Source organism: Phyllobates terribilis, unplaced genomic scaffold (assembly GCF_046119375.1).
Source record: "Phyllobates terribilis strain yellow unplaced genomic scaffold, ASM4611937v1 Scaffold_666__1_contigs__length_856752, whole genome shotgun sequence".
Classification (NCBI taxonomy): Eukaryota; Metazoa; Chordata; class Amphibia; order Anura; family Dendrobatidae; genus Phyllobates; species Phyllobates terribilis.
The window spans coordinates 522,116-548,004 of record NW_027363426.1 but is presented as its reverse complement, the minus strand read 5'-3'; positions in this window follow the sequence as shown (position 1 = coordinate 548,004).

The window sequence follows — 25,889 nt, the reverse complement described above, 5'->3', positions numbered from 1 at the left end:
CCCTTTAAAAGCGCAGGCACAGTGTATGCAGGGACGCGCGCACGCGGCGTTCATTACCTGAACCGCCGCGACACACGTCCCAGTGAAGCAGCTGAAGCTGCGCGTCTCCCTTCCCCGGCCGGCGTATGATGTCATCGTCATGCGCCTGCAGTGAAGGAGGCGCGCAACTCATCCGCCGGAGAAGGAGGACACCGCACGGGAGAGCAGGAAGGTAAGAGGTGTCTGTGTGTGTGTCTGTGTGTATATGAGTGGATGCAGAATGGGATGGGCCCCCACAAGGGGGGAGCTGGGTGGACACACAAGGGGGAACCCTGGCTGGACCCACAAGGGGGAGCCCTGGCTGGACACACAAGGGGAAGCCCTGACTGGACACACAAGAGGGAACCCTGGCTGGACACACAAGAGGGAACCCTGGCTGGACACACAAGGGGGAACACTGGCTGGACACACAAGGGTGAGAGCCTGGCTGGACACACAAGGGGGAACCCTGGCTGGACACACAAGGGGGGGAGCCTGGCTGGACACATAAGGGGGAGCCTGGCTGGACACATGGGAAAGGGTGGGCAGGATGGCTATATGGTGGGGCAGGCTGGACACATGGAGGCCAGGATGGATATGTGAGGGGGATGGATATATGGGGGGCCGGATATATGGGGGGCGGGGCAGGCTGGACACATGATGGCCAGGATGGATATGTGGGGGGCAGGCTGGACACATGGGGGGCTAGGATAGGTATGTGGGGGGGCAGGCTCGATACACGTGGGCTAGGATAAATATATGGAGGGGCCACGCTGGACATATGGGGGCCAGTATGGATATATGGGGGGGTGTCAGGATGGATATATGCAGGGGGGAAGGGCAGGATGGATATATGAGGGGGCAGGCTGGACACATGGAGGCCAGGATGGATATATTGGGGGGGGCAGGCTGGACACATGGAGGCCAGGATGGATATGTAGGGGGGGCATGCTGGACACATGGAGGCCAGGATGGATATATGGGGGGGCAGGCTTGACACATGGGGCTTTAGGACAGATATATGGGAGGGGGCAGGCTGGACACATGGAGGCCAGGACAGATATATGGGGGGGCAGGCTGGAAACATGGAGGCCAGGATGGATATGTGGGGGGCAGGCTGGACACATGGAGGCCAGGATGGATATATGGGGGGAACAGGAGGGCCACATGGGGGACTAGGATGGGTATATGGGAGGGGGCAGGCTCGATACACGTGGGCTAGGATAAATATATGGAGGGGTCACACTGGACATATGGGGGCCAGAAGGGATATATGGGGGGTGTCAGGATGGATATATGCAGGGAAGGGGGGGCCAGGATGGATATATGGGGGTGCCAGGCTGAACAAGGGACTTAATTACTGTTTGGTGCCAGATTGAGGAACATACTTTATTAGTTTATGGTGGCCAGTGAGGAACATTATTATTTTAGAGTCCAATTAGAGACATTATTACTTCTGTAATATAATTTACTTTTTAGGAAATTGTTTTCCATGGGATAGGACAAAAGCAGGCTCCTGTTACTGTGCAGGGCGGCACTATATCGCTTTTTTTCTTCAACTGGTGTAGTGTAGAAGTCGGGGGGTGGAGTGGGAATATTCCCTAGAAGAGATCAGTTATTGATAACTGTGTGTTATTTTCTGCAGAGATGATTCCTGGCTGGAAGAAGTGATGGCCGTCTGTGCCAGATGAAGAAGAAAAGCGAAGATGAAGGACTTCACCTAGAGACGTCACTGGTGAGTCAGTGTATTACATGTGACTCGCCCCCTGGGCCGTGGGGCACTCGGATCCGTGCAATAGGGAGACGATGGGGGTAGTAGTGGCGACCCGGTTCTGTGGCTCAGGGTGGTCAGGCCAATGGTAGTCTGCTATGTTCTGCTGATAATGTCCGACTACGCCACCCGTGGATTGCGGTTATTAGGAACCGCCGCTGCATGCAGACCGCTGGGGCTGATGAGGTGTGCAGCTAGGGTAGTGTGACTCTCCACGGGAAGAGTGCGGCCCCAGGGCAGTATAATGGATGTTGGGAGTGATGGTAGTGGGAGTCCCAGTGCTGATTGTGCTGGAGGAGCAAGGAGCACACAGACAACAGGTTACAGTCCAGGGTCTTTACTAAACAGGTAAACTGACCCACAAACAGTCCCGGCTAGGAGGGGACCTGGATGTCTGAGAGCAACGGGGGAATTGGCCCTGGTCAGGGTGAGGGTGTAGGCCTACCGTGCTTTCTGCGCTCCTTCTGGCTATCTCCTCCTGATAGGGTAACAGCCCACGTTTCCGAGCTTTCCGTGTTTTCTCGCCTGTATGGCCTGCGACGTGGGTTCCTTTCTGCTCCCAGCCTTGTATGGCTTTACTGGTCCCTTCTTAGGCCAAGGAATATACAGTCCCTTGCGGACTGGTTCTCCGCTGGGGGATGTGGAATCCTTCCAGCCTCAGACACCAAAGTCTGGTAGATTAAGTCTGTTATCTGCCAAGACAGGCTTGCTTCGCCTCTTGTCTCTGGCTTGTGGCTCTCCTCCTGCCACACTTCCTCTTAGGTGCAGTGCAACTGTCTGTCCCTGCTCTGCTGAGACACGTCTCAGTCCTGAGACAGGTCATCTGGGTTCTCTCTAACCCTGCCCCCAGCACCAGCTTTTATAGGGGCAGCCTGCTCCCCCTACTGGCCTGAGACAGGAGGCATTGCATGCTAATGTTCCCCTGACTAGAGAACCTCCCCCCTGCTCTCAGACACAGCTTTAATTACACTTGTGGCATCCAGGCCAGGGTGACACATTCCCCCCTAGTGAAATTTAGTACTCCGGGACTAAACAGTAAACAAAGACAATATGCATAACAATAAAACATTAATAGACAGACGACGCACAAATTGAGTTCTTAAGGTCACAGTGTGGCCTGTGACCGGGTGTCCATATCACCAGCACAACGGGGAGCCTTAACCAGGTGGGGGTCTGTCCTACCCCAAGTCCTTCACAGTCTTAGTTCATTCCTGGGTTAGGCTCTGAACGCAGTCCATACAAGGTCCCGGTTATAAAAAGTCCATAACCTGTGAGTCCTTACGGTAGCTGCAAGAAACTGAAACAGAGTATTACCAAACATGCATGTAACTTTGCAAACAATTCAACATTTGGCAACAGGGTTATTTACAATTTTAGTACACTCTATATTCTCCAGCGAGCGGGTATCTGTCCCTTTGTGCTCCTGGTTGACCTACGTAGCCCACTGTCTGGTGGTGGACTGACTTGGCTTTCCCCACTAGCGTTAGGGGTGCAGCTACCAGCTGGGTGTACAGGTAGGGCAGGCAGCTGTCTGCGGGTCCTTTGGCTTACCGCAGGCATGGCAGGCTCACTGTCAGCAGAGGGTTGACTCTCCTGGGCTGCTGGTACAGGCTCTTCTGCCTCTGGAACTGCTTGCTCCTCTTCACCTTCCGGCTCTGGTGTTGGTTGTTGCTGTGCCGGTTGCAGGAAATGCAGGACAGGTACCACTATGGCATCATTTATGCGAGTCCAGGACTGAGGGAACTCTCCGAGAACGGTGCTGATCATTTCTTCTTTGTCCTCTGCGGGTTCAAGGTCACTCTGATCCTCTTCTGCACTACGGAGTTGCTCAGGGCACCTTTTGAGATGGTCTCTGGAGACGACACTAGTGGTTTCTCCTCCGTCCTTGGTGATTACGCACACCTTTGGGTTGTCGTGGTCAGACTGCAGTACGGTGTAGGGTTCCCTTTCCCACTGGTCGTCCAACTTATGTAGCCTTCTTTTTCGCTTTAGGACTTGCTCACCAGGTTCTAGGGGACTAGCAGGGGCGTGTTGATTGAAGAGTCTTTCTTGCTTCTCTCTCACCTGGGCCAGGCTCTTCTCCACACTCTCCTGTACCTTCTTGTACTGCAGTTGCCTTTCCGTATCCCAGTCCGCATCCGGGGAGGTGTCCTCAGGTATTAGGACTCCCATCTCCAGGTCTACGGGCAGCTTTCCTGGTCTAGCTCGCATCAGGTAAGCCGGGGTGCAGTTTGTAGCATTCACCGGGATATTGTTGTATAGGTCTATCAGGTCCGGCAGTTTTTCTGGCCACAGGCTGCGTTCCTCCAGGGGCAACGTCTTCAGGAGATCAATGACTATATTGTTCATCTTCTCACACATCCCGTTGGTTTGGGGGTGGTAAGGCGTTGTACGAATCTTCTTACAGCCATAGAGGTTGCAGAACTCCTGGAAGATTTCAGCCTCGAACGCTGGACCCTGGTCTGTCAGGACCTGTTCCGGATACCCGTGTGGACGGCAGAAATATTGCTGGAAGGCTCTGGCCGCTGTTTGGGCTGTCAAGTCCTTTACCGGGACCACCACTAGAAAACGGGAATAGTGGTCCACGATTGTCAGGGCATAGATGTATCCTGACCGGCTGGGAGCCAATTTGACGTGGTCCAGAGCTACCAGCTCAAGAGGCTGCGTGGTGACGATGGGCCTCAAGGGTGTCTTCTGGCTGGCACGGTCCTTCCTCCTTAGGTGACAAGGGCCACAGTCTCTGCACCATTTTTCTACAGCTCCTCTCATGCCGACCCAAAAGAATCTTCCTCTTAGTAGGAACTCCAGTTTCTTCCAACCGAAGTGTCCCGCTCTGTCATGGTAAGCCCACAGGACCATAGCTGCATCCCTCCTTGGGACCACGACTTGCCAGGTCAGCTCGTGCGTCCGGTGGTTGACAATCCTTCTGCACAACTTGCCTTCGTAGAGGAACAGCTTGCTCTTCTCCTTCCATAGCTGCTTGGCTTCCTCTGGGGCATCTGGATCTAAGCGGGCGTCTTCCCGGGTCAGCAGATCTTTCACCAGGCGGACTGCAGGGTCACTATCTTGGGTCTCGGCCCAGCTGTGGTGAGGTAGGGGATTCATCATCACAGTTGTTAGATCCTCCTCCTTCACGCGGTGAGAGTGTTGAGCGGCTCCATACCGGTGAAACGCGGGGAGTTCTACCTCCTCCAGCTCTTCTGGGTCTTCGTCACCTTCAGGTAAGTGAGGCATCCTTGATAGGGCGTCCGCGTTGGCGTTGGTTTTGCCTGCCCGGTACTTGATCACGAAGTCATAGTTGGAGAGACGGGCCATCCACCGCTGTTCCAGGGCACCCAGTCTTGCATTGTCCAGGTGTGTCAACGGGTTGTTGTCCGTGTACACGGTGAACTTTGCGGAGGCCAGGTAATGCTTGAAGCGTTCCGTCACGGCCCACACCACCGCCAAGAATTCTAGCTTGAAGGAGCTGTAATTCTCCGGGTTCCTTTCGGTGGGCCTCAGCTTCCGGCTGGCGTATGCGATCACCTGTTATCTGCCCTGTTGGTTTTGGGACAATACGGCTCCCAGTCCCACATTACTGGCATCTGTGTGGAGAATGAAAGGCTGGCCATAATCAGGGTAGGCCAGGATCTCATCCCCTGTGAGGGCCATCTTTAGCTGGCGGAAGGACTCCTCTTCCGGTTTATCCCACTTGAAGGGCGGCTTTTGGCTCCTGGACTTAGACTGTCCGATCAGGAGGTCCTGCATAGGAGCTGCCATCTTGGTGAACCCGGGGATGAATCTTCGGTAGTAGCCTACCAACCCGAGAAACTGTCTCACCTCTTTGATGTTCGAGGGGCTTGGCCAGCTCTTGATTGCCGTGACCTTGTCAGGGTCGGGGGCCACTCCTTCCGCGCTTACCACGTGCCCTAGGTACTGGACCTTTGGTTTCAGCAGGTGACACTTCGATGGTTTCACCTTCAGGCCATAGCCTGCCAGGGCTTCGAACACCTCGGCCAGGTGCTTCAGATGGTCCTCGTAGGTCTTCGAATAGACGATCACGTCGTCCAGGTAAAGGAGGACCGTCTCGAAGTTTCGGTGCCCTAGACAGCATTCCATCAGCCGCTGGAAGGTCCCTGGTGCGTTGCAGAGCCCGAAAGGCATGCAGTTGAATTCGCTCAGTCCCATCGGGGTGGAGAAGGCGGTCTTCTCCTTGTCAGCCTCTGCCACAGGAACCTGCCAGTACCCGCTAGTAAGGTCCAAAGTAGAAAAGAAGTTAGCTGATTTTAGTGCGGCTAAAGACTCCTCTATTCTAGGCAGCGGATATGCGTCTTTGTGAGTGATACGGTTGATTTGTCTATAGTCGACGCACATTCTCATGGTGCCGTCTTTCTTTTTGACCAGAACCAAGGGGGCTGCCCAGGGGCTACATCTGTCTCTAATAACCCCAGCTTCTTTCATCTCTCTTAGCATGCCCCTTGCGTTCTGATAATGTGCAGGGGGTACAGGTCTGTGCCTCTCTTTTATCGGTGGGTGGCTCCCTGTGGGGATGTGGTGTTCTATCCCCTTTACTCTGCCGAAGTCTAGCGGGTGCTTACTAAAGACTCTCTCGTACTCCTGTACCACCCAGTAGACTCCTTGTTTTTGGTGCAGGGGAGTGGAGTCAGCACCCACGTGGAGTTTCTGGCACCAGTCCTCCTTTTGTTTCTGGGAGCCATTACTCTCCGCCTGTGGAGATGGAGGCAAAGGTTCCACGGCCCTGATAGCTTTGTGTTCGACCACAAACAGCTTGGCAAGTGTAGCGTACCTGGGTAAGTGTACCTCCCTCTCCCCAATGTTGAGGATGCGGACGGGCACCCTCCCATGACGGACATCAACCACCCCCCGGGCTGTCAAAATGGTGGGCCTGCTGTCTGAGTACACGGGTTCTACCATGTCTTGGTAGTCTCTACCTCTCAACCCGATTGCAGTCCGACACCAGATCATCATTTCACTTTTGGGAGGCATGGAAATGGGGAATGGGTCACTCAGTCTTACGCTACCGATCTCACCACCAGACAGTTCTACCTGCTGCCGTCTCATCAGGGCCTTTATCTCCTTGTTGAGGATTCTCTGTTGGCTGGAACTAGCATTCACCGCCACCTGTTGTAAGATTACAATTACCTCTGAAAGACAATTTTCAATCACGTTAGTACCCACAGTTATTTTAGGGTGACTTTCATGACGGTCAATGTCCACAATAATCACTCCCTGTGCCGGTAGTTCAACTTTACCAATCTTAATGGTCATCTCCTTGAACCCCATCTGCGGCACGGGTAAGCCATTACTGGCGATGATGCTCAAGTTACTGTCTGGATACCGTGTGATATCAGCATCAGTCCAATACTGCTTAAAAAGTACATAAGGGATAGTGGTTACTTGTGACCCAGTATCCAGCAAGGCGCTCATGGGGATACCGTCCAGCACCACGGGTAAAAGCGGGCGCCCCCCAACGTACTTATTACGCCAATTGTAAGGGCCTGGTGATCTTATGCCTGGGAGTTGGCCCTCTGCCCCAGGTTGGACCCGTTTAAATTACAGTACCTGGAAATGTGTCCGGGCTGGTTGCATCGACGGCAAATGGGCTGTCCATCCTCTGCGTAGCGGTCTGTGGGCCTCCCTCGGAACGACGGGATCCTCCTCTGTCGACGCCATGGGACATTCTCCGGACTTGAAGCCAGCTCGATGGGTCTTGACGGGTCCACTTGCAACGCCTGGACGGTCCTGGTCAACGCCGCGACGCTCCTGGTCAGCTCCTGGACTTGGTGGTGCAGATCTTTCGACGGGGCTTGGTTCAGGGCCTGTGCATCAGCCTCCACGGAGTCCATAGAGGAGGGCGCCGCCTCCTGGTGGTAAGTGATAGCAGGGCGCCGGGGGTTTATAGCGCTACTGGTTGCAGATTCACGGAGCACCCTTATGGCCCTGTCCTTAAATTGGGCAAAGGTCAGGTCGGGGTTCTGAAAGAACATGAGGCGCAGTTGGGCCCTGTGGGCGCTAGACAGCAGACCTTCTATGAATTGTTCTGTTAGCAGCTTATCCGTTTCCTGCACACTGCCAGGGTCAGTTTGTTGAATAGCCCTCAAGGCTTCCTGCAGATTTAGGGCATAGTCTCTGATGCTGTCCTGTGCCCGCTGCTTACATCCATAGAACCTCATTTTAATCTCAGCGGAGGTACGTGTGTCAAAGGAACCCCGCAGCCGGGCCAGAATACCCTTCACAGTCCTTTTCTCCTCAGTGGGCCATGATTTTACCTCCCGCTGGGCTGCGCCAGTTAACTGCCCTGTTAATATGCTGACCTTCTGTTCCTCTGTCAGGGGGTAAACGTGGAACAAACTGTATAGCCTTTCCTTGAAGTCAGTTAGGGCATGGGGCTCCCCTGAGTATTTGGGCAGCCAGGCCGCTCCAGGGATGTAGGGCAAGGAAAAGGGCATCACCGCTGCTGCAGCTGCGTTGGTGGTAGTGGGCGCCTCTGTGTCCGTCATCTTCCTCCCCCCCTAGTTACGCGTGGCCTACCTTCCGACGATCCTCTTCTGTAGGCCGCGGCTCCGCTGCTGCTGCTATGGACGAGGACCTGGCGTCGCGTCCTGATGACGTCAGCGTCGCTCTCTCTCCCTTCCAGGACCTTGCGCAGCGTCGGTGCGTGGGGCGGAGCTTCGGATCTCGCGCGGTTTTGACGTCCACGCCCATCTTCTTCCCGCGCGGCGTCCTGAAGATGGCGTCCGATGGCGGGAAGCAGCTGCGGATGGTGGGAAGGCGGCAGAAGACGGCGGGAAACGGTCCAAGATGGCGTCCGATGGCGGGAAGCGGCTCCGGATGGCGGGAAACGACTCCGGACGGCGGGAAACTTTGCCACAGGTAAGTTACAAAAGTCTTTTTCAGGCACGCAGTACCCGGTGGTTGCGGGCACGAAATCCTGCCGACTACGCCAAAGCTGACTCGCCCCCTGGGCCGTGGGGCACTCGGATCCGGGCAATAGGGAGACGATGGGGGTAGTAGTGGCGACCCGGTTCCGTGGCTCAGGGTGGTCAGGCCAATGGTAGTCTGCTATGTTCTGCTGATAATGTCCGACTACGCCACCCGTGGATTGCGGTTATTAGGAACCGCCGCTGCATGCAGACCGCTGGGGCTGATGAGGTGTGCATCTAGGGTAGTGTGACTCTCCACGGGAAGAGTGCGGCCCCAGGGCAGTATAATGGATGTTGGGAGTGATGGTAGTGGGAGTCCCAGTGCTGATAGTGCTGGAGGAGCAAGGAGCACACAGACAACAGGTTGCAGTCCAGGGTCTTTACTAAACAGGTAAACTGACCCACAAACAGTCCCGGCTAGGAGGGGACCTGGATGTCTGAGAGCAACGGGGAAATTGGCCCTGGTCAGGGTGAGGGTGTAGGCCTACCGTGCTTTCTGCGCTCCTTCTGGCTATCTCCTCCTGATAGGGTAACAGCCCACGTTTCCGAGCTTTCCGTGTTTTCTCGCCTGTATGGCCTGCGACGTGGGTTCCTTTCTGCTCCCAGCCTTGTATGGCTTTACTGGTCCCTTCTGTTGTTGCAGAGCCTCCAGGCTCTTAGGCCAAGGAATATACAGTTCCTTGCGGACTGGTTCTCTGCTGGGGGATGTGGAATCCTTCCAGCCTCAGACACCAAAGTCTGGTAGATTAAGTCTGTTATCTGCCAAGACAGGCTCTCTTCGCCTCTTGTCTCTGGCTTGTGGCTCTCCTCCTGCCACACTTCCTCTTAGGTGCAGTGCAACTGTCTGTCCCTGCTCTGCTGAGACACGTCTCAGTCCTGAGACAGGTCATCTGGGTTCTCTCTAACTCTGACCTCAGCACCAGCTTTTATAGGGGCAGCCTGCTCCCCCTACTGGCCTGAGACAGGAGGCATTGCATGCTAATGTTCCCCTGACTAGAGAACCTCCCCCCTGCTCTCAGACACAGCTTTAATTACACTTGTGGCATCCAGGCCAGGGTGACACACATGTACACTTACACTACACACGTGGTCAAAACTGTTGGTACCCCTCGTTTAATGAAAGAAAAACCCACAATGGTCACAGAAATAACTTGAATCTGACAAAAGTAATAATAAATTAAAAATCTATGAAAATGAACAAATGAAAGTCAGACATTGCTTTTCTGCTTCCACAGAATAAAAAAAATAAATAAACTGATGAAACAGGCCTGGACAGAAATGATGGTTCTTCTTAACTTAATATTTTGCTGAACAACCTTTTGAGGCAATCACTGCAATCAAACGACTCCTGTAACTGTCAATGAGACTTCTGCACCTCTCCACAGGTATTTTGGCCACTCCTCATGAGCAAACTGCTCCAGTTGTCTCATGGTTGAAGGTTGCCTTTTCCAGACGTCATGTTTCAGCTCTTTCCAAAGATGCTCAATAGGATTTAGGTCAGGGCTCATAGAAGGTCACTTCAGAATAGTCCAATGTTTTCCTCTTAGCCATTGTTGGGTGTTTTTAGCTGTGTGTTTTGGGTCATAATACTGTTGCAAGACCCATGACCTGCGACTGAGACCACGCTTTCTGACACTGAGCAGCACATTTCTCTCTAGAATCCCTTGATAGTCTTGAGATTTCATTGTACCCTGCACAGATTCAAGACACCCTGTGCCAGATGCGGCAGACCAGCCCCAAAACATAAAAGAGACTCCTCCATGTTTCACAGTAGGGACAGTGTTCTTATCTTGATATGCTTCATTTTTCCATCTGTGAACATAGATCTGATGTGCCTTGTCAAAAACTTCCATTTTTGTCTCATCTGTCCATAGGGCATTCTCCTAAAAGCTTTGTGACTTGTGAACATGTAGTTTGGCAAATTCCAGTCTGGCTTTTTTATGATTTTTTTTCAACAATGGTGTACTCCTTGGTCGTCTCCCATGAAGTCCACTTTAGATCAAACAACGACGGATGGTGCGATCTGACACTGATGTTCCTTGAGCTTGAAGTTCACCTTTAATCTCTTTAGAAGTTTTCCTGGGCTCTTTTGTTACCATTCATATTATTCGTCTCTTTGATTTGTTATCAATTTTCCTCCTGCAGCCACGTCCAGGGAGGTTGGCTATAGTCCCATGGATCTTAAATTTCTGAATAATATGTGCAACTGTAGTTACAGGAACATCAAGCTGCTTGGAGATGGTCTTATAACCTTTACCTTTAACATGCTTGTCTATAATTTTCTTTCTAATCTCCTGAGACAACTCTTTCCTTTGCTTCCTTTGGTCCATGTTGAGTGTGGTACACACCATGTCACCAAACAGCACAGTGAGTATCTGTAGCCCTATATACAGGCCCACTGACTGATTACAAGATTGTAGACACCTGTGATGCTAATTGGTGGACACAACTTGATTTAACATGTCCCTTTTGTCACATTATTTTCAGGGGTACCATCATTTCTGTCCAGGCCTATTTCAAGAGTTTAATTTTTTTTAAATTCTGTGGAAGCAGGGTTGAAAAGCAATGTCTGTCTTTCATTTGTTCATTTTCATCGATTTTTAATTTATTATTACTTTTGTCAGATTCAAGTTTTTTCTGTGACCATTGTGGGTTTTTCTTTCATTAAACGAGGGGTACCAACAATTTTGACCACGTGTGTATATAGTATATACAGAGCTCCTGTGTATGTCACTGGTGATCACTGTATTACCTATACACTATATACAGAGCTCCTGTCTATAATGTCACTGGTGATCACTGTGTTACCTGTACACTGACACTATATACAGAGCTCCTGTGTATAATGTCGCTGGTGGTAATAACAGTGTTGTTAGTTTTGTGGTTTTGTATTCATGATCAGTACTGTAGTATTTGGTCACCTTGGGGTGGTAATATATGGTCTGGTCATAGTTTGGCCATATTTGTTCCTTGTATGTGGTATTATTCAGTCACTATGTAGTGGTAATATGTGATCTAGTCAAGGTGTGGCGATATTTGTCCCTTTTGTATGTGGTATTATTGGTGTTGATATAGTGGACTGTGCTGTGTATGGCGGTCATTTTGTTCTCGCTGATCTTAACTAGGAAAAGATTTTTTTCCATTAGGCCACAGCCCCACCATCAGTATTTGGTCAGTATTTTTCTCAGGAGTGGGTGCCGAAACCAGGAATGGTTGATAAATGCAGAATTGGTGACTTGTTTCTATTATACCTTTTCTCTGATTGTTCATCACCTGTTTTGGCTCCCACTCCTGAGAAAAAATACTGACTGGATACTGACCGAATACTGATAGTAGGGCCGTGGCCTTAGCGATTAAATACTTGGACCAGAGCGGCAGAGATGCACTTACAGGGGTTCTCCGGTGAAAACAAGTAATCACCTCTCCACAGGATCATTGATAATATTGATTGGTGGGGGTCTGACTGCTTGCACACACCGGCAGAATGTGGAGCTTTTCTCCCCATTAGACTGGAGCGGCATGTGAGATGCGACCACTGATCCATTCATTCTCTCAGTGGCTGTGAGCGCTGCTCTTTTTTGCAAGTCTCTAAGAGAATGAATAGAGCTGCGGTCAGACGTCCCACCTGCCGCAGCATTTTAAAATAGGGATAAGTGTTCTGTCAGGGATAAAACTTCCCCATTCTTCCGATAGGTGCGTTTTCCAATGTTCGGACACAAATGCTCAATAAGTGATCACCTATCCTGTAGAGCCCATGGATCGGTGATAACTTGTTTTAACTAGTGTTGAGCGAGTATGTTCTGTCCGAGTATGCTCGGCCCGAGCTCCGAGTATTTACAGCTGCTCGGTGATATGGTTGAATCGCTCCCGTGTGCATGATTTGCAACTGTTTGACAGCTTTAACCCCTTAACGACATGTCACGTATTAGTACGCGCATGTCGTTATCCTCCGGTTCAGTGAGGGCTCCGGCGCTGAGCCCGCACTGAACCAAGCACATGTCAGCTGATTCTTACAGCTGACATGTGCCCGCAACAGGCGCGGGTGGAATTGCTATGAGCGCCATCTAGTGGTCGGTGCTCATAGGACAGGACCATTTCTGCTGCATACAGGGGATCTGCTGGTTCCCTGTATGTAGCAGAGGTGATCGGACAGTTGCTGCTTCAAGTCTCCTATGTAGAGTACAGAAGCAAGCAAAAAGTGAAAAAAAAAGTTTTAAAAAATATGAAAAAAAATAAAAAAATTTAAAAGTTTAAATCACCCCCCTTTCGCCCCATTCAAAATAAAATCATAAAATAAACCCCACATACACATATTTGGTATTGCCGCGTTCAGAATCGCCTGATCTATCAATATAAAAATAGAATTAATGCGATCGGTAAATGGCGTAATGAGAAAAAAATTCTGAACGCCAAAATTACGTTTTTTGGTCACCGTAAAATTGCAATAAAATGCAATAACGGACGATCAAAACATCGGATCTACCCCAAAATAGCATCTATAAAAACTTCAGCTCGGTTCACAAAAAATAAGCCCTCACCCTGCCCCAGATCCCGAAAAATGGAGACGCTACGGGTCTCGGAAAATGGCACCATTTTTTTTTTTTTTTTTTACCAAACTTTGGATTTTTTTTTCATCACTTAAATAAAAAAGAACCTATACATGTTTGGTGTCTACGAACTCGTAATGACCTGGAGAATAATAATGGCAGGTCAGTTTTAGCATTCAGTGAACGTGGTAAAAAAAATACAAAAAACCTCAGTGGTATTGCACTTTTTTTGCAATTTCACGGCGCTTGGAATTTTTTTCCCGTTTTCCCGTACACGGCATGGTAAAACTAGTAATGGCGTTGAAAAGTACAACTCGTCCCGCAAAAAATAAGCCCTAACATGGCCATATTGACCAAAAAATAAAAACGCTATGGCTCTGGGAACAAGTGGAGCAAAAAGCGAAAATGCAAAAACGGAAAATGCTCCGCGGCTTAAGGGGTTAATACATGTGAGGAATGTCTATTTCTTACACATTCCTCACATGTATTAAAACCGTCAAACAGTCGCAAATCATGCACACGGGAGCGATTCAACCATATCACCGAGCAGCTATAAATACTCGGAGCTCGGCCCGAGCATACTCGCCGAAAGGGTTAACAGAACATACTCGCTCAACACTAGTTTTAACCAAAGAAGCCCTTTAATGCAAACATGTCCATCCCAGTTAGAGTGTCGCCCAGTAGATGTGCAGGAGCCGCCAGTCAATGCTCCACTATAACAGCGAGAGCGGATAACAGATATTTGCATCTTGCTGTAGGTGGGCCCCTAGAGTTAATTTCCCCTGTGGGCCCCAGACACCGCAGTCCGACCCTGGTCATCAATATCAGATCAGTGAGGTTCCAACACACGGCCCCCTCACCAATAAGACAGCAGCTGGAAATACTCAGCGTAGAGACCAAACAGCACAGCGCTGTACACTGTGTAGTGGCCGATCTTGGTACTGCAGCTCCTATTGAAATGATTGTGATCTGAGCTGTAGTACCTGAAACCAGCCATTGCACAGTGTGCGGAGCTGTGCTATTCCAGCTCTTAACACTGTGTACATCATCTTGCAGAAGTAGCTGATGTCTGGGGATTTCAGGTGTCAGACCCCCACTAATCACTGTATGAGTTCTGCTCTACTCCTTTATTAAAGGGGTGGTCTTGTGTTCCTCTCATCAGAAGCTGAAGATTTACAGTTCTGGCCGGTGGCTTGGCTGAGCCGCTTGTCTGAATTGTGCCCTCTTGCATTCTGCGGGCAGAGGCGGCTTTGCCTCTGCAGAATGGGACAGGCACAGGGGCGCTGAAGTCCACCAGTCTGCAAGTGAGCGCTTCTTGCCAAGGAGACCAGCCACTTCTCAGGTGGTCAGTAACCATAGCAATGAGCTGTACACTGCAGAATTAAAAATCTTTTCCTTCTTGAGAACAGAGAAGATTTTGAATAAGAAGGAAATTGCAAAGTTTCTTGTTTTTACAAGCTCTTTGCAATCTTAGCCTTTTAATACATTCATTTTATTTAGTTATATATTTATTTTACTCTCTTATATAGCGCCGTTAGATTTCGTAGCACCTTACAGACATTATCATCACTGTCCCCATTGGGGCTCACAATATGAATTCCCTATCAGTATGTCTTTGGAGTGTGGGAGGAAACCGGAGAACCCGGAGGAAACCCATACAAACACGGGGAGAACATACAAACTCCTTGCAGATGTTGTCCTTGCTATTATATGAACCCAGCCCCACAGCGTTAATCATTGACCCACCATGTTGCCCACATTCCTCGGCTTTTTAAGATTTTCTGCAATGAATAAGAACACTGAAGAAAATCTAGATTGATCAACATTTCCTATCACAAATGCAGTTGCTGCAAAACTTGTCCATAGTCCTGTTCCCAGCTGAAAATTGGATACAATTGTATCTTGTGTAGACAATGCTCTGTGAGCTAAATAGCCGGGATCCACTGCTACAAGGCAGGAAACAGATAGATTCTGCTGATGGGTTCTGCTCCCAGAGCATTATTCAGCCCGGACATCTCAGCTCAGAGCAAAACCAGCTATAAGGCTGTGTGCACACCTAGCAGATTTGATGCAGATTTACATGCGTTTTTTCTGCCAGAGAGAAGCGTTTTCACATGCGTTTTTTCAAGCACTTTTCCAAGCAATTTTGAGCATCACTTGGAAAAGTGCTTGACAAGTTGATCACACAATATAAATCCATGCAACCGACATGGATCTATAATGTGTGAACAACTTAGATGCTTTAAATGCAGCATCTATAGTAAAAAAAAGAAAACGTTAATAAATAAAAAAAACCAACGGTATATTCACCTCTCCGGCGGCCCCCGGTCTGCTCTCCGGTCTCCTCCGGTCTGCTCCCGGCCGCGTCTTCTCTCTTCAGCGTCCCGCAGTGTACGGTCAGGACCTGCGGTGACGTCATTTAGTCAGCTGATGGCCACGCGACCATCACCTGATGCCGACGTCAGCGGTCATGCAACCATCACCTGACTAAATGACGTCACCGCAGGTCCTGACAGTACAGACAGCAGACCGGAGGAGACCGGAGAGCAGACCGGGGGCCGCCGGAGAGGTGAATATACAGGTTTTGTTTGTTTTTAACTTTTTTATTTCTTTTTTTCACCGCGTGGTAGCCGGGATGAAGAGGAGTTGTAGTCTCGTCTTCCTCCCAGATACCACACGCATCGCGAATAAGCTTCAGCGTAATCGCAGTAGAAATGGTCATGCTGCGTTTTGCAAAGTAATGCGAATTCGGCGCGCAAATTAGGGCATCATGTGCACAGCACATCCGAATTCACATGGCTTTGCATGGCAGACTGTTCTACAAACGTTTTCGCGGCCGTAAAAATGCCGCAAAAATGCTACAAAAACGCTGCGTGGGCACATGGCCTAAGGCTGTGTGCCCACAATGCGTTTTTTAAGCGTTTCGGCATGGCAAAAACGCTGCAGAAACGCTTAAAAACGCATGTTAGAAGGTCTGCCATGTTCCCCAATGATAGTCCGCATGTGCTGTGCACATGCTGCGGAAATTTCCACTGCGGATTATCATTGCGGAAAAAAACGCAGCACTACCAATTATTTCGCGTAAGCGCTGCTTTTTCGCCGCCATTGACTTGCATTGGAACAAATGGATTCCGCTTCACTAGATAAGCACATGCGGAATACATGCGTTCAATGTGCGGATGGTACCCGCGTGTGGAGGATGGGAGACTCTCCTCCGGACCCGGGTACCATAGAACTTGTCAAAAAAAAGAATAAAATATAAAATAAATGTTATATTTACCTTCTGACGGCCCCCGCTGCGCTCGTCCTCCCATGCCGGCAGCTCGCGATGGACTGAAGGACCTGCGCTGACGTCATAGTCATGTGACAGCAGGTCCTTCAGTGTACCGCGATCTGCCGGCAGCCAGGACGGAGCGAAGCAAGACTGCGGGGGCCATCGGAAGTTAAGTATAGATTTATAGATGGTGGCCTGATTCTAACGCATCGGGTATTCTAGAATATGTATGCGGCAGACCGGGCGCAATCAGCAGAGCGGTGTTTAAATTTGGCGCCAAAATCGCTGATTGGTCGCGGCCAACAACCGCGACCAATCAGCAAAGCGGTGTTGAAATTTAGCGGCTATATCGCTGATTGGTCACGGCCGGCAGTCGCGACTAATCAGCAGGGCGGGGTTTAAATTTTGCGCCAATAATGCTGATTGGTCGCGGCCAGCGAACGTGACCAATCAGCAGAGCGGGGTTTAAATTTTGCGCCAATAATGCTGATTGGTTGCAGCCGCCGGTCGCGACCAATCAGCAAAGCGGTGTTTAAATTTGGCGCCAATAGTGGTGACTGGTCACGGCCACGACCATTCAGCAGAGCGGTGTTTAAATTTGGCGGCAATAATGCTGATTAGTCGCGGCCGGCAATTTGGCGCCAACAATACTGATTAGTCGCGGCCGGCAACCGCGACCAATCAGCAGAGCGGGGTTTAAATTTGGCGCCAAAATTGCTGATTGGTGGCGGCCGGCTGTCTCGACCAATCAGCAGAGCGGGGTTTAAATTTGGCGCCAATAATGCTGATTGGTCGCAATCGCCGCCCGCGACCAATCAGCAGAGCGGTGTTTAAATTTGGCGCCAATACTGCTGATTGGTCGCGGCCGGCAACCGCGACCAATCAGCATAGCGGGGTTTAAATTTGGCGCCAATACTGCTGATTGGTCGCGGACGGCGACCGCGACCAATCAGCAGAGCGGTGTTTAAATTTTGCGCCAATATTGCTGATTGGTCGCGGACGGCGACCGCGACTAATCAGCAGAGCGGTGTTTAAATTTGGCGCCAATACTGCTGATTGATCTCGGCCAGCGACCGCGATCAATCAGCAGAGCGGTGTTTAAATTTGGCGCCAGTAATGCTGATTAGTCGCGGCCGGCATCCGCGACCAACTAGCGGAGCGGGTTTAAATTTGGCGCCAAAATCGCTGATTGGTCGCGTCTGGCGTCCGCGACCAATCAGCACAGCAGTGTTTAAATGTGGCGGCAAGATCGGTGATTGGTCGCGGCCGCTATTTAAAAGTGGCGCCCAAATCGGTGATTGGTCACGGGCAGCGGCCGCGACCAATCAGCAGAGCGGTGTTTAACTTTAGCGCCAAGATCACTGATTGGTCGCGTGTGGAGAGCGAGACCAATCAGTGAATCGTATTGGTGAGGACCGGGGAGCGGAATCGTATTAGTGAGGACCGGGGAGCGCCGCTGCCTGTGCGGCTACTTCCGCTGCGAGAAGCCAGGAGATGAGCGACTGCTCGCAGCAGAAGTATCCGGACCCGCAGCGCCGCTCCCCGGTCCTCCCTTGACACCCTAGCCGCTGATGTCCCCACAGTATCCGCATGGTGTTACAAAGGTCCGGACATTTGTGTTAAAAATCGGTGATTGGTCGCTGGCGCTGCCCGCGACCAATCACCGATTTGGGCGCCAAATTTAAATATCGGCCGCGACCAATCACCGATCTTGGCTCCACATTTAAACACCGCTGTGCTGATTGGTCGCCGACGCTTGGCGCGACCAATCACCGATTTTGGCGCCACATATAAATAGCGTCCGCGACCAATCAGTACAGCGGTGTTTAAATGTGGAGCCAAGATCGGTGATTGGTCGCGGCCGATATTTAAATTTGGCGCCCAAATCGGTGATTGGTCGCGGGCAGCGTCCGCGACCAATCAGCACAGTAGTGTTTAACTTTTGCGGCAAGATCAGTGATTGGTCGCGGGCCAAGACTGCGACCAATCACCGATTTGTGCGGCACATTTAAATAGCGGCTGCGACCAATTGGATGTCAGCGCCGCTCCCCGGTCCTCCCTTCACACCCTAGCCGCTGATGTCCCCACAGTATCCGCATGGTGTTACAAAGGTCCGGACAATTGTGTTAAAAATCGCTGATTGGTCGCCGACGCTGGGCGCGACCAATCACCGATTTTGGCGCCACATTTAAATAGCGTCGGCGACCAATCAGCGATTTTTAACACAAATGTCCGGACTTTTGTAACACCATGCAGATACTGTGGGGACATCAGCGGCTAGGGTGTGAAGGGAGGACCGGGGAGCGGCGCTGACATCCATGCGGCTAGGGTGTGAAGGGAGGACCGGGGAGCGGCGCTGACATCCATGCGGCTAGGGTGTGAAGGGAGGACCGTTGAGCGGCGCTGACATCCAATTGGTCGCGGCCGCTATTTAAATGTGCCGCACAAATCGGTGATTGGTCGCGGTCTTGGCCCGCAACCAATCACTGATCTTGCCGCAAAAGTTAAACACTACTGTACTGATTGGCCCGCGACCAATCACCGATTTGGGCGCCAAATTTAAATATCGGCCGCGACCAATCACCGATCTTGGCTACACGATCTTGGCTCCCGGCTGCATCTCCGTCCCGCAGATGGGTCCGGCGGTCGATGTCCTTCTGCTGGTACCGGCCGGGAGATGAGCGCCTCGCGGCGCTCATCTCCCGGCTGCATCGCCGCTGAGCTCCGTCCCGCAGATGAGCCGCTAACGGCCGCCATCTTTTTTCAGAAATCCCGCGGCGCTGATTGTCCGCTGCCGGACCAATGAGCGACGCGGGATTTCCAGGACAGACGGACAAACAGACAGACAGACAGACGGGATAAGACAATTATACAGTAGATTTTTTTATTTTTAACCAGTCTTTGGGGTCACACTATATAAATCCATGCCGTTTTCATGGATTTCTATAGTGTGACCAAATTGACAAGCACTTTCCAAGTGATGCTAAAATCGCTTGTAAAGCGCTTGTCAACCCGCATGTGGAAATGCATGTGAAGAACGCTTCACTTCTGCATGTCCCTGGCAGGAAAAACGCATGTACAATCCGCATGTACAATCCGCATGTACAATCCGCATATACAATCCGCATGTACAATCCGCATGTACAATCCGCATATACAATCCGCATATACAATCCGCATGTACAATCCGCATGTACAATCCGCATGTACAATCCGCATGTACAATCCGCATGCACAATCCGCATGTACAATCCGCATATACAATCCGCATGTACAATCCGCATGTACAATCCGCATGTACAATCCGCATGCGTTTTTTCTGCCAGGGAGATGCAGAAACGCTCAGGAAAAATCCGGAGCTTTTGTGCATCGTGGGCACATAGCCTAAGTCTCTGCATTTGTCTGCTTACACATCTGTACATTTCTGAACACATTCAGGAAAAATTGCAGTACATTTGTTAAAATTGGGCATATAGCATACTATAGGTGTGATGCGCCCCCTGGGCCAGTGTTGTTTGGGGGATACCCGGAGCCGGATCAGATGGGGATTGTAGTCTCCGAGTGGCGGTGACCCGGTCCGTGCCCAGGGTGTCAAGCTCAGTGTGTGGCAGTCCTACAGATGTTGCTGGATGTTCTTTAGTGTCGACTACGCCACCCGTTGATGTGCGGTCAATACGGCCGCCGCTGCAGCAGGGTCCGCTGAGGCTGGTGGTGTGTGTGCAGCTTCTGGTGGTATAACCCCCAACGGGAGGGGTATAGCCTCAGGGGGTCAGTTGTAGAGGATGGTGGTTGTGGTGGTGCAGTGAGGATGATAATCAGACTCAGAGTCGGGCTGTGCAGTTCAGGGTTTTTACTTACTGCTGTTGTACTGGTCACTCCGGCCTTGAGTGACCGCCCGAGCCGTGCTGCGTCCACCAGGTCCTGGACTCGGCCAACCCCCAGGTAATTCTGGAGCGTGATCCTGAGCTCCCTTTCTGACGTTCCTTTCCTCTGGCCTTCCCCACCAGGGATCCACTTATGTCCGGCTCCCTCGGGCCTCTTGTTGGTAAAACCCTTGTCTCTGGGTTCCCTGACCCTATACTTGGTGTGCCTTCGCAGTGGATTTAGTGGGGGGTCGTGGCAGATCCTGCCCACAACCTCCGGTCTCTGGCTGAGGATTAGTGCCCTCCACCAGCTTGGGATCCGGTACCCTTGTGCCAACCCTTCACCCTTCTGGTTGTATTTGGGCTCTTGGGGTTCCCTCTTCTTCCCCTCTGGGTCCTTCTCTTTTTCTCTCTCTTCTTCCAGGACTTCTTGACCCTCTACAACAGACTGACTGGTAACTGTCTGCCTGTCTGACCCTGATCTAAGATGGTTCCCACCTTATATACTCCCTCTATGTGTGAGCTCAGGTGACCAGCACCCAATGAGCTCCTGCTTTACCCAGACTGCTCCCCCTATCTGCCCCTACACTACTGGGATGTTCCACCCCCCTCCCACTCCAGCCAGGGACAGACACTGTCGTACCTGCACATATACCTAGTGGGAGTACCATCGGTCTGTCCCCCGGAAATGGGATGTATGTAGTGTATGCAGCTAACTGAGCTCAGTTCCACACTCCATCCTTACCCGGGAGTGGAATATCACACCTCTGGCTTGAGGTGCAATACCCCTGTAGCAGCCGAATCCTCAGGGTGCTACAGGTGCTTCTCACAAAATTAGAATATCATCAAAAAGTTAATTTATTTCAGTTCTTCAATACAAAAAGTAAAACTCATATTATATAGAGTCATTACAGACAGAGTGATCTATTTTAAGTGTTTATTTCTGTTAATGCTATTATCTCAGTAAATTAGAATACTTTATAACACCAGCTTGAAAAATGTTTTTAAAATCTGAAATGTTGTCCTACTGAAATGTATGTTCAGTAAATGCCCTCAATACTTGGCCAGGCTCCTTTTGCATCAATTACTGCATCAATGCGGCAATGTGGCATGGAGGCGATCAGCCTGTGACACTGCTGAGGTGTTATGGAAGCCCAGGTGGCTTTGATAGAAGCCTTCAGCTCGTCTGCATTGTTGGGTCTGGTGTCTCTCATCTTTCTCTTGACAATACCCCATAGATTCTCTATAATAGATTCTCTATGGGGTTAAGGTCAGGTGAGTTTGCTGCCAATCAAGCACAGTGATACTGTTGTGTAAACCAGGTATTGGTACTTTTGGCCGTGTGGACAGGTGCCAAGTCCTGCTGGAAAATGACATTTCCATCTCCATAAAGCTTGTCGGCAGAGGGAAGCATGAAGTGCTCTACAATGTCCTGGTAGACGGGTGCGCTGACTTTGGTCTTGATAAAACACAGTGGACCTACACCAGCAGATGACATGGCTCCCCAAACCATCACCGATTGTGGAAACTTCACATGAGACCTCCAGCAGCTTGGATTGTGGCCTCTCCACTCTTCCTCCAGACTCTGGGACCTTGATTTCCAAATTAAATGCAAAATTTACTTTCATCGGAAAACAACACCTTGGACCACTGAGCAACAGTCCAGGTGTTTTTCTCCTTGGCCCAGGTAAGATGCTTCTGGCGCTGTCTATTGGTGATGAGTGGCTCGACACAAGGAATGTGACACTTGTAGCCCATGTCCTGGATACGTCTGTGTGTGATGGCTCTTGAAGCAATGACTCCAGCAGCAGTCCACTCCTTGTGAATCTTCCCCAAATGTTTGAATGGCCTTTCCTTAACAATCTTTTCAAGGCTGCGGTTATCCCGGTTGCTTGTGCACCTCTTCCTACCACACTTTTTCTTTCCACTCAACTTTCCATAAATATGCTTGGATACAGCACTCTGTTAACAGCCAGCTTCTTTAGCAATGACCTTTTGTGGTTTACACTCCTTGTGGAGTGTGTCAATGACTGCCTTCTGGACATCTGTCAAGTCAGCAGTCTTCCCCATGATTGTGGAGCCTACTGAAACAGACAAAGGGACCTTTTTAAATGCGGAAGAAGCCTTTGCAGGTGATTTTTGTTAATTATTCTAATTTACTGAGATAATGACTTTGTGTTTTCATTGGCTGTAAGCCATCATTATCAACATTAACAGAAATAAACACTTGAAATAGATCACTCTGTAATGACTCTGTATAATATATGAGTTTCACTTTTTGGATTGAAGAACTGAAATAAATTAACTTTTTGATGATATTCTAATTTTGTGAGAAGCACCTGTATGTTTGATGCATCTCATTAGCTAAGCTCAACCTCTTCCTTGCTTCACCTCAATTTGAGCCATAAATTGTGATATTTCATTTTGGTGCATTTTATGACTCCTTTTTGTCACACTTTTCTCATAACTATTTTTTGTATAACTGAGGGAAAATAACAAAATCTTATTTGTTGTACTCAAGTTTTCACAGAAACATCTGATAAAGTGTTGACTTATTTTTCTGAGTTAAACTCTTCCTTTTGGCCCTCTATATATTTGAGTTTGACAGCCCTGATGTAGATGGATGATGATGTGGCAAGAAGGGGCAGAGGGGCAGAGCCTCCTGGCTCTCAGCTTCGCTCTCCACTGCTCACAGGAGACAGCAGTTACTTCACAAATGTAACTGATAGAAAAGATGTCACGTAAGAGGGGGTCAGGGGAGCGATGTGCTGCAGGAGGGGGAAGATTAGCCAGGGGAGTGGTGTGCTGCAGGAAGAGGAGGACTATGCAGGGGAGTGATGTAATGCAGGATAGGGAGAATCATGCAGGGAGCGATGTGCTGCAGGAAGAGGAGGATTAGGCAGGGAGCGCTGTGCTGCAGGAAGAGGAGGATTAGGCAGGGGAGTGATGTAATGCAGGAGGGGGAGGCTTAGGCAGGGAAGCGATGTGCTGCAGGAAGAGGTGGCTTATGCAGGGGAGTGATGTAATGCAATAGGAGAGGATTAGGCAGGGAGCGATATGCTGCAGGAAGTGCAGGATTTGGCAGTGGGCGATGTGGTGCAAGAGGGGATTTGGCAGTGGGTGATGTGGTGCAGGAAGGGAGAGATTTAGAAAGGGCACAATGTGCTGCAAGGAGGGGAGGATTAGACGGGAGCAATGTGCCGCAAGAGGGGGAGGTTTAGACAGGGGAGTGATGTGCTGCAGGAGTGGGAGAATTAAGCGGTGAGAAACATGCTGCAGGACGGGGAGGGTTAGGCAGGGGAGCAATGTGCTGCAGGTGGAAGGAGAATCTGTGACTACAGCCCAGTGTTTAAGGTTTATTGGAGCCTGTCTTTTATATATTTTATTGTTTTTTTTTCTGACAAAACTGCATAACATCTGACATGAAGTCCGCTTAGCAGTCACTGTCCCTGTAGATTGTTACTGTCCAGGTTCACCGCTGTCTCTTTTTGTTTTTAGTGCCAATCTGACAGCAGTGAAGGTTCCGCTGATAATGGCGGTCGGGTTCCGAATAGAATGTTCATGTCTGTTCTCATTGTAGTAACATCACGGAATATGCTAATTTCTTCTGACCACACCCGATGACTGAATAAAGGCGCCTCACCCACTTGTCTATGTCATCACTTTGTGTTGTCACAATGATCTAAGGGGATAAAAAAACGCTCCTGGCAGCTTTACAGTCGTCCCTTCGTGTTAAAGGAGCAGGATGATAGAGCCGCACCATGCCAGCCAGAAGAAAAGAAAGTGGAGCCCTTCAAGATGATGAAGCAAGAAAGCAGACTGTGGAAGGCCATCCAGGACCAAGAGCATCATGAGGGCCTGGTAACGTATACTACACAACTGTTCTGTATATGCTCATGCCATGTAAACCTATGGTGGCCGATTCATCAAGGCTGGTGGATTTCTATACCAGCATTCATGAAGCGCCTATTGGAGGAACGTGCACCAAATTCATTAAAAAGACTAAACCTCTTAATGAACTTGACTCATCCTTAAAGGGGTTGTTCCCTTTCAATAAATGAATGTCCCTAGCTGCAGGTCATTTAATTAAAAAAAAGAGGTTCCACCATCTCAGAGCTGCAGCAGCTCAGTGCGCTCAGCTGGGCAGTCCGTCTGATTACATTTGTTGGCTGCGGCAGTATTGAGGTGATGGCAGTGCCATACACAATCCCAGGAATGGGTCAGGACAGCACAGTTTGATTCTTTATACCTGCAGCCAGGGTCATTCATTTATTGAAATATCCCCTTAAAGCTGACGTACTACACCTCAAGAAATGTACTCCAGTCAAAAGATGGAGTCAATTTCAGTCCTATTTTACACCACTTTTCCAGCCTAATTTGTAATAAGTTTTCAGGTAAAGCTAAGCCACAAGCGGTCCAGATAAGCTCTGTTCACTATTTAAGAAGTTAAAAGAGTGGGTGTAAAAAGGTCAGAGTATTCAAATGTAAGTTGAGCAGGAATTTACTGAGATTCAAACAGTTGTGCAACACATTTCCGGTGAAAACTGCTTGATGAAAAATGTTCCTTGAATAATATAACATTTCAGGTTAGTGGTAATAGATTTTATTATGGGACGTTGATCCAGGGAACTAGTCTGATTGCCATATGTGGAGTCGGGAAGGAATTTTTCCCCTAAAATGGGGCAATTAGCATCTGCCTCATGGGGTTTTTGCCTTCCTCTGGATCAACACATTAGCTTTTAGGTTGAACTTGATGGACTTGTGTCTTTCAACCTTAAAACTATGAAACTGTCCCTGTATTGAGGTTCAAGGGTGAAGCCCAGGGTTCATTTGGAACCATCAGAAATGGTGTGTTTTGCGCCCAGTCTGTCCAAGGAAGCCTGTTTGAGCCAACGGCCTCAGAAATATCCTAACATTTCAGAAAGTAGCAATAGTTAGGGTGGCTGAACCATTCTAGCCTTAAGTTTGCCCCTCCAGTCAGCATCTACTATGTAGATGCAATCAAGGCCATGTAATAAGTCTTTATCGCTGTACAGGGCTGTAAGAGTGAAGGCCAGAGTTCCTTTGGAACCTGTAGAATAGACTGGCTTTTGCCAAGTCTTTCCAAAGAAGCTTTTTTGAGCCATAGGCCTCAGACAGGTCCTAACAAGAAAGTGGCATTAGATAGGTTTTTCTTTAGTTAGGATTGATTCAACTACTCAAGCCTCAAGCGCACTCCTCCGGCCAGCAGCTACTCTGTAGATGCAACCCTGGGCCTATGGTAAGTATCTATCCCTGTACAGGGGTGTAATGGTAAAAACCTGGGTTCCCTTGGGATCTGCAGAATGGAGTAGCTTGCGACAAGTCTGTCTGAGGAAGTCTGTTTGAGCCAACAGCCTTAAACAGATCCCAGTATTTAGGAAAAAAAAAAGCTTCAGTTAGAGTTGAATCAACCACTATAGCCTCAAGCTCGCTCCTCCGGCCAGCAGCTACTCTGTAGATGCAGCCCTGGGC